Here is a 10,660-nt window from a genome sequence, read left to right as displayed (position 1 = left end):
TCTCAGCACTTCTGCTCAGTCAGTGCTGCGATGGGGAGAACCCAAGGCAAACAGATACGTAGCCTCATGCCCTCGATCAGATCAGAGATGCCAAATATAACTTTATACAGCAATGTCATTGAATAAAATAAATCATTATTGATAATGGCTTTTTTTTGTATAAAATATAGGATCCACACATATATATATATTTAATGTAGATTAAGTTTAAATTCACGCCTCAGCTGTTCATACTAAGTTTCCTATTAGTCACTTGTACAGATCACTCGGTAAGTAAACCTAAGGGCTATCATATGTAAAATGCTGATAAAGCACAAGTAGGCTCAAAGCTATCTTTAATTACTGGAAGCACAAATTTTCATAGCTCGACCTTGAAGAGATATATACACAGACTAGACTCTAAGTTCAGTACTCAGACTTTCTCAGTCTTTCCACTATCTGGAAAAGTAAGGACATATTTGAAGTGAACTCTKCTATGTCAGTGACAGTGCCATGTTCTGAGGCTGCAGTTTCAAGAGAGGTGGTGATCCACCCATGTTCCTTGAAACAGGGAACACATTCATTGAAACAAAGAGCTCAGGCATCTGCCTTGGTGTCTCCTCCTCCACCTGTGGCTGGCCACACACATCCARCTGGTGCTAGTTCTGAGCTGAAATAACACATCAACTTACCAGAAAATTAACGTGGGAAAAAGTTTTTCAATTGGGTTATGAAGTAGAATTGTTTATGGAAGAGTTCAGGAAGTGGCTTGGCCAGTATGGAGAAGAGCATTGGGTAATGAAGCCAGGAGCTGGGAAGAAGGGAGAGAAACATCTGAGAAAGGAAGAAATTCATGAGTGCCCTGCACCTTACGGAAAGTGCGCTTCATCAGGACTACGTATGTGCTCACGAAAACACAACCTGGGGTTGCACAGGGAGCTGTGAYTATTTCCTTTCCTCAGCTAGACCATTCCCAAAAGTCCAGTATCTCTCTTTATCAGTATTCATGTTCTCTTCTAAATTTGCATCTTCTCTGAAAACTCTTAAGCTCAGTAGAAAAGGTCTGGACAGGGTCTGGTTCCCTGCAAGGAACCAGAGCATGTTATCCTTTTAGTTCCCTGAGGAATCTCCCTTGTTTCACTCCACCTCATACATTCTCACCTTGGGATATTCGGCAGCTCATTTCAATTGGGGGTATTGGTCTGCTCAAGGGTCTTCACTCTTCTCTTCTGAATCATTCCAATCTCTCTCCAATCAGTCTAGCTGACCTTGCCTCAGCTGTGCTAATTCCTAAGCATAATATAAACATCTGCTTTTCAAAGTTTTGAAATAAGCTTTGGAAGATGCAGTCTATAATGGAACAAGTAACCTGAAAATTGGTGGAATCACATGCTTCCATAGAGCTCCTCCTAGACCCGCTTTCTGCCAGATCTTAACACTTTTGTTTCCAAGTGCTTTTTCCTCATTTGTACTGATTCAGCTCTCCTAATTCTAAAAAATAAAAATGTTATTTATGCTTCATTTGAATATACTCAGTATGGAGAATAGAAACAGCAGCTGAAAAAATAGGTTATGTTTCCTGGCCAATATGGTACATGTAGAACTTGTGGAGCAGCAGTTGAAAGACTATGTTTTTGGTCTGAGATCCAATTTGATATCCATTAGCAATGGTTTTGGGCAGCAATTCAGAAGACTCTGATTCTCCCYCGAGACACACACCCCAGACATCAATATAGTATCTTTCCATCTAAGTTTTTTGACATCTTTTGTCCGTGGAAATCAATAAACAAAGCCTGAAAATAATTTCTTTTGCAAAAATAAGCTATTATAGAGATGTCTGATATAATTTCTGGCTAATTTAAGATCTGAGCTTTTCTTTTTCCCTTGTCTATGTTATGCTAGATTTATTATATTTTATTTTAAAACTTAATTACTTTTTCTTTTGAAATATGAAACTTAGAATGAATACACTCTACCTACATTTTAAAATGAATAATTAGCAAAATTTTATTACAGAATTTGAAGAGGGGTTGTTGAGGCTGCAGGGAATTTTTATTGGAATACCTGAGATATTTTTTGTATGCAGGATCCCTTTAATGTAGTTTTTATAGATCTGTTATTCATGAAAGGTGCCAAGTAAAAACCTTGGTAACAGAAGTTCACTGTGCACCTACAGCCAGTGCCTCTCATGCTAACCCCCTGCACATTTTTTGTCTCCCAGACACATTTAGAAGATTGAGCATATTGAAATTTCCATACCTAAAAGCCYTTGTCTAGTAGAGAATATAGTTATATGATAAGATCTATAACATGGACTTCCTTTATTAGGGACAGAGCTGAGAGTACCTTTTAGTTTTACATGGATATCAAACAGTGCTTTAAATCATGGTGATAACTTCTGTCTTTATTTGATGTAGTGTAGACTAAAACAAAAATGAGAGGATGGCAATGTGGAAGTACTATTTRAAATCTTACGCTTCTCCATTTAAAACCATTGGTGACTATGGGACTCTTATAAGAAGACGGATTATCCTAGATTGAACTACTTTGTATTTTTTTGATGTGCTGAATTCACTAGCACTGGCTATTTTAGGGCATATATTACTGATCTAGGTACTTAACTAGTCTGACTGTGTCATTTCCACTGTCCCAGTATAGTCATTGCTATATGCTTGTAACATATGTAACACTGAAGTCATGATTTTCTTTTGCAGCATTGATCTCACCTGCACTACCATTTTGTAGTTAAATTCTTTCCAGTATTTTTTCACATCGCTGCAGAATATTGGCACACTTTGCAAAGGTTAATCCAAAGCAGCTTAAAAGTTATTGATGAATGTTATACGTGTGAAGGAGTCAAGCGTTATTTTCCCCTCTTTCAAGGGGCAGACCAAAAGGGTAAAATATATTGCCTAGGCTCACATAGGGGGCAAATGATAGAGCGAAAAGTCAAATGATAGAGCGAAAGTGGCTACACTTTCATTAAAGAGATCATATCCAAAATTTATAGGCAATGGAAAGAACTATWGGCCCACTCGAGCTTAGCAACTGAATCTGTTTGTGTTATTCTAATATCTTCATCTGGATGAATACTCATAAAACATTGATCTGGTGTATCAGAGCCTTTATTGTGGCCAAGAAGACCTCTATGGGAGCAGCAGTAGGGTGGTGGGTAAGCCCAGATTAGAGCGCTACACCTCTACGCATCAATTGCCAGTTGCTGGCAGCTCCTTGCAGGGGTGCAACCCACGAGAGTCTGGGCAGAAGCACGAAGGGAATGAAGGCTGTATCATCAGAGACCTGTCACTTCTCTGCATTGAAACAGTCTGCCTGAGGCCTGACATATTGCTGCTGGTAACATGGACTTCCAATGACATAATACTAAATGGCCATTTTGCATGTAAGGACTTCTTTCCAGTATTTTTTTTCCTGAGTATTACAGATTTTCATTTGGATTTCTATTTAGGGTCTTTCCTGCATCAGGCAAAAAAAATCCTTATTTTGTGGCTAGAGTATCACTTTGCAGAGACTTTTATTTCTTTATAATTCAATTCAAAATATCCTTGCCTCAGTTTATAACTACTATCATTTTCCAGTATGAGTTCCATCCAGTCCTTGAGGCTTTGTATCCAAGCACTAGTTCATAATTATGAAGCCCAGTTTTGTTTCTTCTTTATTTTCTTTATTTTCCCTGTTTCACTTCAGCAATTTTACAGACAGAATTGCTTGATTGGCCTGTGCCATCATTCAATTAATAAAAGAAAATGAAAAAAGCCAACATAAATGGGCTCCAGAAGCAAAATCACAGTGACCTATGAATGTAGTCACTTAATCTGAAAAGGCAGTTACCCAGGCAACTCACATGTGCTTTGGCTCATGGCGTATGCATGTTTTTTGTGTGTAAATCAAGAGGGAGAKGGAGAGAGAAAGAGAAAATAGCAAATGTGTAATCTTATTTTGCACTGAAGGAGAGGCAGTCAAAAGTACATGCATGGTTAATTAAAGCACTCTTTCCAGAAATGGAGTTAGTRCTGTGAAGGCTACAAATTATTTTATTTCAGTCTGTTTTGCTCCTTGTATCCTATTGTTTATTAGGCAGATGGGTGCACACAGATCGTTACAACCTGTAGTACTTGTCACACAAAGTCAGTTAGCTGAATCTCACATAAAATGGAATACAGATTCTTTGCATGCGGTTGTTTTCGTTCCTTACTGTTGCTTATGTGTGGGGGCTATCTGACAMAGTTCATGCCCCACTGAATATTTGGCTCTGGCTATCTATGAGGAACTGACAAAAAGAGCCCTAAAGATAACCAGACTGTCAAATCTCATTTTAAGCCAAACCTTAGACACAAAAAAAAATCTAATTTATTGCCTGATTTTCAGATATGTTATTTCATGCTCCTATATGTACATATGTTATAGTCACTAACTTTTTTTTTTCCATTGAGGCTAAAATGAAAAGTATCTGATGTCATCAATTTTTTTTTCTGAAATTTGCAGAAGACTTGTATGTATATATTTGTCTGCGTATATAGTGCAATAATTCTTTCCTTTTATTTAAAAGAATTGTTTTTACAGAAATTGAATTCTTGTCTTGAACATTTTCTGACAAACAACTTTTGTCAAAATAGTTTTGTCTATATTGATTACACAAGCAAGTTTCATGATTTCCTTTTCATTAGCAATTCAGCAGGGCAAGGAAGAAGAGAAACATAAAGACATAAAGAAAGCCATAAATCTGGGTAGTATTTTCAAGAGAGAAGAGGATTAAAACTAGGTGTTTAAAGTATCATTGTAGATTTAATTTCAATAGTGTCTTTCTTTCTATGTCCAAAGCAATAAAGTTTACTGCTTCTTTGATGCTGTTATTCTATATCACTCCCTAGAAGGTTATGCAGTAGATAATCAGATATCCTTTGTTGCACATGTCAGAACAGGACTATTCCCACTGTTGAATATTTAATTTTCTGTCAGTCAATGAAGGAAAATGTGTGGGAGTGAATCCTTTTAGTTAGTTTGAATAAAAATGGTGGTGTTCATTTTAAGCAAGACTGGATGTAGGTGCAGATGTAAAAAGCCGTGATGTGGAGGGGAGAGGAGGCAGAGCTTGCCTATCTGCAAYGGCCACTACCATTTCACTTGACTCTGAAGACCAGCAGCAAACAGGCTGGTCTAGTAAGAGGGTCAACAGTCTCCCGAGCTCCAGTTCACTTCACACATTGTTTAGTTTGAACTAGATAGTTCAATTTTCTCTAATCTGCTAGACCTTATAAGATAGATGTGTTACAGTGATTGCTAGATTTTGACTTTCCTTTTGTAACCTGAGCCAGTTTTACCCTTATCAATGAACTCATTTGTGCTTTTATCAGAAAACAGGGATCACTTCTTCATATACAGGAAATTATGTTCCTTTCCATCCACCCCTCTTTTTTTTTCGATACAAATAATTCTTGTCCTTGTGCAAAAGGCTAGAATAAAGTCTACATACCATTCACATCATAATTACATCCTGTTTGGAAGATGTCAATAAGACAGCTCACTGAAAAGAAAGGGATAATTTCATCCAACAGGAAAACATTTAAGATCTTACTCCTCAAGTAAATCTTTGTACCTGCTCCACTACCTTAAATGTCATGCACTATCTAAGGGTGGCTGTAATGTGAACTGGCACATCAGCTACGCTTAAAAATCTTTACAMTATAGTGAATATTATTTTCTTTCAGACTTGCTGAAATTCCTTATAGAAAGTCTCACCACAAGGAAAGTCCCTTTCTCGTCTCTGTTGAAAGTCTGAGGATGTATATGTGAAAGCTCTGTTACGTTTAAAAGTTGTTGTCACAAATAACTTTCTTTCTAGCTACATTTCCCTCACTAAGCATTATCACAGCACAGGTACAGACACTGGAACTCAATCATCTCTACGTTCTTTATTGCTAGAATAGTCCCTCACATGGTTTTGGTCAGCTAAAATGCTGCCAAACCATTCCCAGGCGCAGGCTGGGGTTACCACAYGCCAAGGATTATTCTTAGCAAGCATTTTGGATGAAGCTACCCTGCTCTAAAAGCAAAAAGAGTTTAACAGTGTGGACATGACCAAACTGTGACAGCTGGCCTCAGTCCAGGCAATGGGCCTTGAACTGTTTGGCTGGCTACTATAAGTGGATGTAGTCTTTGCATTTCAAATATATGGCTGCATATATCAAGTATATGACTATGCTTGTCAAACGACTGGAAGATCTGTTGAATAGACTGTAACTTTTCAGGGAAGAAAGTGCTGAAATATTCAATTTAAGAGCATAACACTAAAAGTACCTTCTGGACTAGTTTTCAGTTATTAACATGTCTTATTCTACATTGCTGCTTTCTGCTCTGTTTAATTGAATAATCCTAATAAAGAGTGACCCCCCMAAAAAAAATGAAAAAAGAAAGAAAAAAGAAAGAAAATATAGTCCAAAATAGCCACTTTGCTTGTAAACTGCATTTGCTTCAACATAATACCTTTGTCAAAATATGTTTTAGCTTTTGCTTTTGAAAGATAGCACTAAAATGGAGAAAAAGACCATTTCACAGTCTCAAATAAGTGATAGTAGCATATTGGAGGAAGAAGTTAGACTATTATTATATTAATTAGTCTCGAAGTCTGTAACACATAATTAATCTACAGTGATTATACAAAAAGTTTTATAATATTTRGAAGTATAATTTCCTCAGTTCAAAAAAACTGATTAAAAGTGTCTTTAGCAAATACAAGCATAATGTGAGGATTTTAATGTGTGGCATACTTTTTAGAATTTTTGATTCTTACTTTTCTATCTTAAATTAAATATAAAGTATATGAACATGTGGTGTTGAATTTTGGCCTTCTGATACAATTCTCTTTTGAGAATTTGACAAATGCATAATAAATAGTAAAAAAAAAAAAAAAAAAAAAGAAAAAAAAAAAAAAAAAAAGAGAGAGAGAGAGAGAGCGCATATATGATTGCAGACCACAATTTGTTTCTCCCTTTTAAGTTAGAACCTGAGTTTTCTACCAGGATTGAACAAATTTTAGTGTTTCTGGTAGGTTTCCTGAGTAAATTCTTATGAGGCTGTAAACACCAAAGAAACCTAGAGTTCATTATAGCTTTGGCCATGTCTAAGTTTTCCATGCTCACTCTGAGGTAGCTATCAAGATCTACTTTCAAGATGAATTATTTAATTTCCTTCCCCTAATTTGTTTCCCAGGCAAGACACACTAGCTGCTTTGAAAAGGGGATTGGGCTTTTTTTCCAAAAAACATTTACCTCAACAGATCAGTCACTGACATCTTGGGTTAAGAAATCTCGGCATCRTCATTGATACTCCAGGATTTGCAGAAGTGAAATGGGCGTTGTCAAGGTTGTTGGGTCAAATATTGATCTGCTGGACAGCAGCATGTCTGGGAAGCTCCTCCCCAGCGTTCCTGTGATGCCTAAATCCTTCCCGCATGCCGGGACAGAACCTATTCCCAAATTCTAGAATAATTCTACACACTTTAAGCTCTGAACCACAGATTTTATTTTCTTCCTGTAACTTAGTATACTTGCTTTTCCTAGTTTAAAGAAAAGTCAACTCTCAGATTCGAACTTCCAAAGTCAGTAAGATACCATCTTTCTGTTCTGTAGCTAAGAATGAATAATACTCATTTAATCAATGTACCTGGCAGTTTTCTACATTGCTGTAAAAGAATATAAGATTTAATTATACTGTTCAAAAAGGCAATTCATCTTTAACAAAAATTCAGGTAGAATTAAGAATATTAATACTGTGTTACATAACAGATGAACTATGTTAAATATGTAAAATATTTCTGCAATGAAAAACTTCCCATCTGAAGAATACTTAAATAAGAACTTTACCCACTTTATGTACTTCTGTTAAATTCAAGGTAAGATCAGTACAAAAATATTATTTATTCTTTCATCACAAAAAGCCAGAATATGGTCAGCTCACAGGGCTGAGACGGGTTGTATGAAGTGGAAAAGGCATTTGCTTAGAACATTTAAATCTGGAACACATGAAGCCTTACTGAATGCCATATCAGCTGTTTCAGTAGTGGCCAAAAAATGGACCAACTGCCAGCTAGCTTCTATGATCCTAATGAAATATTTTATAAGACTGATGTCCAATACCCACAAGTGCATGTGTGGCCCAGTCTGTATCTCTCCTTATTTTTTCTTTATAACTCCCAAGTTTCCTCTCACATACTTGTAACTGCAGAGTAAAACCTGATGATAAATTATTTGATAATCGYCGTATAAAAAGCTGCAGTTGGCAGAGGAGCTAATCACTGCTACACCCATCTTACATTAACGTAAATCTGTCAATTTGTGGGGAGATACAAAACTCATTTAAGAGTGAGGCTCTATCATCATCTGTTTCATTTCCATTATCTGGATATATTAATTAACACTTTTTCTTTTTATATACTTACACATGTAAACCTGTATATTGTTAATACATCAGTTGAGTGTAAAGACAGAGTAATGTGTAAGGGCAGTCTATTCTGCCTTTTAATTAAGAGTACAATTAATCATGTGAAAATAATTTTATAATCCATCATCACCTTGAATTTTTCCTTTTTTTTTCTTAATCACTTTCTCAGACAGGACTGTTGCCCAGTAAACTTTCCAAAAATGATACCTTTAAGTACTTCTTAACTTAACTTAAACTTTCTTAAAGGTATCATTTTGGAGGAATTTAGGAGATGCTATTCAGAAGAATAATTCAGGAAAGCTTTGCCTAACCTGCTAGATGTCTGAGAAATCCTAGATGTATAGAATAAGACACATCTCCAGTAGCTCTAACAAAAAGTGGAGATATTATATCTGAGCTCATTATCTAGTTCCACTTTACAGTCAATGGAAATATGTAAGAGTTTAATCTGATCTATTATAAAGTCTAGTTTACATTGAGATTAAACACACTAAGACTGTGCCAATTTCTTTCCAGTGACTACGAAGGGAGTAAAGATGACTAGCTGAAATATAGATATCTACATCCATTTTAGGTAACTAAAATTAGCTTTTATCTCTTCCACACCAGAAGTCTCAAACAGCAACTACCCAAGGCACTGCATATATTCAGAAATACGCCTGTTTAGGTCAAATTGTCAGTATATGCCATATGTCCCTCCTTAATTCGTTTAAGAAGATGCACAAAATGAGCAGCCTTGTATCTAAGACACAAAATTAATCTGATTTTCAGGATATGTCTAAGTTGAGGAGATTAACCTTCTATATGGTATAAAATGTGAAATTATTGAGGGAGAATATGGAAATTGGTGGAAGTACTGAAGGTAGATGGGAACTATTTGAAATAGAAAAGCACTGGTTAAAAGAAATTTTGAAATRGGATGAGATTCATAACATAATTCCGCAAAATCTCATTTTGTGGCTGTTTTTATTTATTTTACATAAAAATAGTTTAGGTGAATGACTTGAAGAGCAGCTGGACCTATCTATAGAAACCAAYGTGTTTTTTTGAACTAGGTGGTTCTTCATGACAGAGAAAGGAGGTAATCTGTGTCACATAGGTCACCTCAGATATCCTCCATTGTAGATTAATTTCTTCTAGAAAGTGAGTTTACATCACCTGGAAATAGCAGAAGAAAATAAGATCTGAATATCCTTATTCAGTCAAATTGTGTCACATGATTATAAACAGGTAAAAATTATCCTATCATGTTGCAACCGAAGTGAAATAAGGAAATAAGGAAATATTGATGTCATTATATAAGGTGCTAGAAAATTCTCCTCTATAATACTGGACACAGTCCATGTCCAAGAACCGTGAATTTAAACTAGAATAAATTTGGGGAATGACCTTTACACAGATCTGTAAAATAAAGGTGAAGATAATATATATAAAAAATCATAAATGCCTGTAAGCACATATGGTAAAAACCATCAGGGAGAAAAAAAAAACTATTAAGTAAAAAGATACTTTTGGCACAGTAATAAAAATATGTAAAATGCTCATGAATACTTTTAAACTGGAAGTTAGAAAATTTCTAAAAACAAGAAGAGTGAGCTCTGGAACAGTCTTCTAGCAGAGGGGCTAGAAATAGGGGGGGAGAAATCATAGCCCATTTTATAATGAGTCCTGCAACATTTATAAACAAGCTTAAGTTGCCTGTAACAACAGGGAACAGGGCTTTATGGCCCACCACTAACTTTTTCAAGCCCTATGTCTGAAAACACAGGAGGCATTGGCAAAAGAAATTCTACTTGTTCRTATAAGAAGGGTAGCTTTTAGAAAAATTTCAGAAGTATGAATACTGGTAATGTGTTTACTTTCATTATATTAAATACATACATTCATTAGTCACTGTTATTCTGAAAAACWGTTAATATACTTTAACCATATTTTTCACTGCAATGGAAAAAGTACTGTTTGTTCATTTAAAGCTACAGTTTTACTGGAATTGGACGTTTTACTGGAATTGAATGCTGGATGTAGCTTATTCATACTTATATTTTTCATAGTATGAAAAGAGAAGGGAGAGCTGCTTGGGTTGTTTCTGTTTGTTTGCTTCTTGACTTGTCCTATATTTTTCTTTATTGAAACAGTTTTATTCATTAGATGATAACACTCCATCTTTGTTGGGAAAAATAGCCCTTAACCTCCAGAAAGCTGGATAGACTAGATTGTAAATATT

This window comes from Rhea americana, unplaced genomic scaffold (assembly GCF_003343005.1).
Source record: "Rhea americana isolate MKP2758 unplaced genomic scaffold, rheAme1 scaffold_356, whole genome shotgun sequence".
In the NCBI taxonomy this organism is placed as follows: Eukaryota; Metazoa; Chordata; class Aves; order Rheiformes; family Rheidae; genus Rhea; species Rhea americana.
This window is presented reverse-complemented; position numbering follows the sequence as displayed.